The sequence below is a fragment of the Eleutherodactylus coqui genome, chromosome 10 (assembly GCF_035609145.1).
Source record: "Eleutherodactylus coqui strain aEleCoq1 chromosome 10, aEleCoq1.hap1, whole genome shotgun sequence".
Classification (NCBI taxonomy): Eukaryota; Metazoa; Chordata; class Amphibia; order Anura; family Eleutherodactylidae; genus Eleutherodactylus; species Eleutherodactylus coqui.
In genome coordinates, this window is record NC_089846.1 from 4,188,841 (window position 1) to 4,194,840 (window position 6,000).

Sequence of the window (6,000 nt, forward strand, 5' to 3'; positions counted from 1 at the left end):
GATTTGGGGTGAGTGTCGTCCGTGCGGCCCCCGACGGCAGGGAGTTGCTGGTTGTCGCTAGTCGTCCCATTTCAGCTCGCCTGTATGTTTTTGCGCCGACAGTCATATTGTGTAAAGCATCCTTTCTTGGTCCGGACCGCTGGCGTCTGCGCTACGGATTAGGGCGGTGGTCCGCCAGTTAAAAGTGTGATTGTGTGGGGGATCGGTGCTGAGACCTCCAGTAACTCCAAGGAGGCATTGTGTCCCCTGTCCGCCACAGCTGGTCCAACCAGCGCCGATCACAGGGTTACGGCATGCAGGGAGCCTCCGAGGACCCCCGGCATATAGCGGAGTAACGGCAGACACCTGATAACTTGCCATAAACATGGCAAGACGCATTTCCTAAACATCTCCACCTTCTCGCGCCGCATCATTATGCAGGTATTTCTCTCCGGCGGGTGATGACCGGGTTCATTACAAGGACACTACAGCCTGAAATGGCTGATAACAGGGAGCAACAGATTGTATTCAGCTGCTCTGGACGGTAGGTGTACTCCTCTCCGACGACCCCCATGACCACTGGAGAGCTAGTAAGCAGCCGGACAATAAGGAGAGCCGCTGAGCTCATCCTTACTCAGAGGGTCGTCAGGAATCGCTCCGCCAGGTGACTAATGATTAAGGATTTACTGTAACCAATGGGAATTACTAACAGATGGTGTATTTGTGGCGGCCGCCGGTGATTACAGCACTGCAGGCATTTAATAGTCTCATTCTAGAAGGAGATGACGGTTGTGGCCATTGTGGTCGGCAGCAAGACACGGCGAATGATGACGTCACTTCCTGTCTCATTGTGGGAAACCATATGGTGCAGGAAATTGTATATGTACAGGCGGCAGGTAGGAACATATATATATATGCCTCCCTCTGACAAGTATTCAGCTCACGTGTAGTCCTGGTACGGTGATGGCGACACGGCTGCTGTCATCAGCGCGACCTCTGACCTCCCCACTGTCCGTGCTCCTGCATGCAGACACCGGTGGATGGGTCAAATGATTACAGCAGCACCGATGCTGTCGGACCGGCACTACACGTAAGCTGAATCCTTGTTGGCTGGCTGGAGGTCCACTATGGGGTCACCATTATTACTGGGGCTACTAATGGGGTTGCTTTTACTACTGGGGTCACTGACAGGGGGCCACTATTACTACTGGGGCCACTATGTTGGTCACTAATACTACTGGGGGCCAATATGGGGGTCGCTATTACTACTGGGGTCACTAATGCTATGAGGGTCACTATTACTACTGAGGCCACTATGGGGGTCACTATTACTACTGAGGCCACTATGGGGGTCATTAATACTACTGAGGCCTCTATGGGGGTCACTATTACTACTGAGGCCACTATGGGGGTCACTAATACTACAGGGGCCACTATAGATGTCACTATTACTACTGAGGCCACTATGGGGGTCACTAATACTACTGAGACCTCTATGGGGGTCACTAATACTACTGAGGCCTCTATGGGGGTCACTAATACTACTGAAGCCTCTATGGGGGTCACTTATACTACTGAGGCCACTATGGGAATCACTTATACTACTGAGGCCTCTATGGGGGTCACTAATACTACTGAGGCCTCTATGGGGGTCACTAATACTACTGAGGCCTCTATGGGGGTCACTAATACTACTGAGGCCTCTATGGGGGTCACTAATACTACTGAGGCCTCTATGGGAGTCACTTATACTACTGAGGCCTCTATGGGGGTCACTAATACTACTGAGGGCACTATGGGGGTCACTAATACTACTGAGGCCTCTATGGGGGTCACTAATACTACTGAGGCCTCTATGGGGGTCACTTATACTACTGAGGCCTCTATGGGGGTCAATAATACTACTGAGGCCACTATGGGGGTCACTTATACTACTGAGGCCTCTATGGGGGTCACTAATACTACTGAGGCAACTATGGGGGTCACTAATACTACTGAGGCCTCTATGGGGGTCACTAATACTACTGAGGCCACTATGGGGGTCACTTATACTACTGAGGCCACTATGGGGGTCACTAATACTACTGAGGCCTCTATAGGGGTCACTAATACTACTGAGGCCTCTATGGGGGGTCACTAATACTACTGAGACCTCTATGGGGGTCACTAATACTACTGAGGCCTCTATGGGGGTCACTAATACTACTGAGGCCTCTATGGGGGTCACTTATACTACTGAGGCCTCTATGGGGGTCACTAATACTACTGAGGCCTCTATGGGGGTCACTAATACTACTGAGGCCTCTATGGGGGTCACTAATACTACTGAGGCCTCTATGGGGGTCACTAATACTACAGGGGCCACTATAGATGTCACTATTACTGTGAGAAGGGCACTACTATGTGATACAGAGGGTGTGTACAGAAAATGAGGCACTGGTAAAAAGAGCGAGGTAAGATCTGCCGCCGCTTCCTGCAGCCTCTTGTCGTGGCGCGGCACGACACGGTTAGTTGCTGCCGCAGTCACATGTCCAGTAATGACAACAAGACACAATGGGAACCGACCCCAAATTAAATGGCCCCCAGGTATATCATAGCTGGGGGACCAACAAACCAGACCCTCACCCCTCCTCTGTGTACCAGGGGTCAGAGCACTCATTTGGTTTTGTAATGTGGATGCAGGGAGCAGGTCCCCTGCCGCCACCTTTATGCAGGGAGCAGGTCCCCTGCCGCCACCTTTATGCAGGGAGCAGGTCCGCTGCCGTCGCCTTTATGCAGGGAGCAGGTCCGCTGCCGCCGCCTTTATGCAGGGAGCAGGTCCGCTGCCGCCGCCTTTATGCAGGGAGCAGGTCCGCTGCCGCCGCCTTTATGCAGGGAGCAGGTCCGCTGCCGCCGCCTTTATGCAGGGAGCAGGTCTGCTGCCGCCGCCTTTATACAGGAAGCAGGTCCGCTGCCGCCACCTTTATGCAGGGAGCAGGTCTGCTGCCGCCGCCTTTATACAGGAAGCAGGTCCGCTGCCGCCACCTTTATGCAGGGAGCAGGTCCGCTGCCGTCGCCTTTATGCAGGGGGCAGGTCCGCTGCTGCCGCCTTTATGCAGGGAGCAGGTCCGCTGCCGTCGCCTTTATGCAGGGAGCAGGTCTGCTGCCGCTGCCTTTATGCAGGGAGCAGGTCTGCTGCCGCTGCCTTTATGCAGGGAGCAGGTCTGCTGCCGCCACCTTTATGCAGGGAGCAGGTCCGCTGCCGCCTTTATGGAGGGAGCAAGTCTGCTGCCGCCGCCTTTATGCAGGGAGCAGGTCCGCTGACGCCTTTATGGAGGGAGCAGGTCTGCTGCCGCCTTTATGGAGGGAGCAGGTCCGCTGCCGTTGCCTTTATGCAGGGAGCAGGTCCGCTGTCGCCTTTATGCAGGGAGCAGGTGCACTGCCGCCGCCTTTGTGCAGGGAGCAGGTCCGCTGCCGCCGCCTTTATGCAGGTAACGGGTCCGCTGCCGCCGCCGCCTTTGTGCAGGGAGCAGGTCCGCTGCCGCCGCCTTTATGCAGGTAACGGGTCCGCTGCCGCCGCCGCCTTTATGCAGGGAGCAGGTCCGCTGCCGTTGCCTTTATGCAGGGAGCAGGTCCGCTGCCGCCGCCTTTATGCAGGGAGCAGGTCCGCTGCCGCCGCCTTTATGCAGGGAGCAGGTCCGCTGCCGCCCCTTTATGCAGGGAGCAGGTCCGCTGCCGCCCCTTTATGCAGGGAGCAGGTCCGCCACCGCCTTTATGCAGGGAGCAGGGAGCAGGTCCGCCGCCACCTTTATGCAGGGAGCAGGTCCGCCGCCGCCTTTATGCAGGGAGCAGGTCCGCCGCCACCTTTATGCAGGGAGCAGGTCCGCCGCCGCCTTTATGCAGGGAGCAGGTCCGCCGCCGCCTTTATGCAGGGAGCAGGTCCGCCGCCACCTTTATGCAGGGAGCAGGTCCGCTGCCGCCTTTATGCAGGGAGCAGGTCCGCCGCCACCTTTATGCAGGGAGCAGGTCCGCCGCCGCCTTTATGCAGGGAGCAGGTCCGCCGCCACCTTTATGCAGGGAGCAGGTCCGCCGCCGCCTTTATGCAGGGAGCAGGTCCGCCGCCACCTTTATGCGGGGAGCAGGTCCGCCGCCGCCTTTATGCGGGGAGCAGGTCCTTTAACTAGATCCGGATCTCAGCGGTCCTCCAACGATGAAAAACTGGCAGGAAGTTTCCTAACCCCGCAGAAGAAAGCAGTAGGTGTAAGAAACACAAGCGTCAAACGTTCATGTTATTTCCTGTGGTTCCTGGCGGCAGGTGTCATATGTAACCCGTGTATATATCCCAGCTCTGCAGCGAGGTCACGTATGACACACGGTGAAACGAGAGGCTTAAAGGGCAACTCCACCCGCTGCTTGTATTGGGCTGAAGAGTCTAAGATGTGAAAACTAAACGGATTTCTAATTTGGACATCCCTCCCATCATGCATCAGGGCAAAACATGGCGCCAAGATTCTCCTTACCCTCATTACTCAGTAGTGACAGGGAACATCATCTGGTATCAGTACATAAACCAAGTTATAGCGCCCTCATGCCAGGGACCCCAGAGAAGAGGGGGGATTTCTCCTATAACTCAGCTCCCCGATCCAGCGCCATCACCGACGCAGGTTAGTGTGGATAGTGCCGTCGGACCGCTGGCTGCACGCTGTAAGCATGCAGTCCCACTAATCGTTGCGCTATACGTGGGGCGGTGACGGTATTGGGGGCACAGAGACCTCTGACGTCATTGTGGGAGCTCTCAGGTATGTAGCAGCGCTGTAAGGCGTGGAGTTCTATAGGACCCGCCGGCTATATACTACGCTATATACCATCTCCAGAGCTCTATGGATGGGCGGGGGAGGCGCTGCCTTAGTTCTGCAGATGTTGGAGCGCCGCATGATGTTATGATGTATATACAGTCGGGGGGGGGATGAAGTAAGAGGCTGGGGAGACTTGTTATCAGGGAAGCTGGCACAGGGCAGCGCCAGCCAACGCCTCGGGGTTCAGTCGAGCTTCAGTGTGGTCAAGCAAGACCGTAATTCCTGCCTTATCTGCTGCTGGGGAACCGCGCCAAAAATGTTTCATATCAGCGCACGGAATTCATATCAGAGAGGCCGGATGATATCCTTATCTGCCACCTGCTGCCCCGGTCGGGGGGCACACGAGGGGCTCGGAGCCGTCTGTGCTGTGAGAGCTCTTACTAATAGGGGTCATTCCAATATAACCCTTGGGCCTCATGCACACCTCCGGGTCGGATGCCCCCCGCGCCCCTGCAGTGACCTCTCGCTTACCCGTCCGGCGTCTTCTCTCTGTGCTTAGCGATGTGCCGGCTGGCGCACAGCTGTACATGTGCGGAGCAGAGGTGGCGCGTCAGTGGTGGCGTTTCTGTGCAAGGCTCGCACAGAAGTAGGACATGCCGCGGTTTTGTTACCACACGGATTTTCTGCGATCAAAACCGCGGCTGTCTGCATAAGATTGCGTGTGTACATGCAGTCCTATGGCAGTGTGCAACGGCGGAAATTCCGTGCGGAATCTTGCTGCGGAATTTCTGTCCGTGGGTATTGGGCCTAAATCAGTTCATCTGAAGTGGACTCTGCATCGCCCCCACTGACCACAGGCAGTACTGCAGCGCTCCCTATCTGAATGGCACTGTACCGCACGCTGCTCCTCGGTCATTGGGAGGTGATCTGCCCCGTGCTTATTACCTTTCATCTTGGTTGTCGAAAACCAATATCCCCTTTATAACGGGGATAGAAGAGACAGCATGCCGTATACACTGACCCCCCTTTATTACCTTTATTACCCCCATCTAGTAGCGTTCGGCTCCTCTGGCCTCCAGCAGTTCATCGCGGTGTAGATTCCACTCGGGGTGAGACCCTCCTGCAGGAATACCGGCCCCCGCGGACAGGAAGCTTCTTGTAGTTCCCGCAGATTAGATGGCGGTGCTGACATGTTCTGACCGGCTGACAGGAAAGGGTCAGCGATTCATGCTGCTTGTGCCAAATT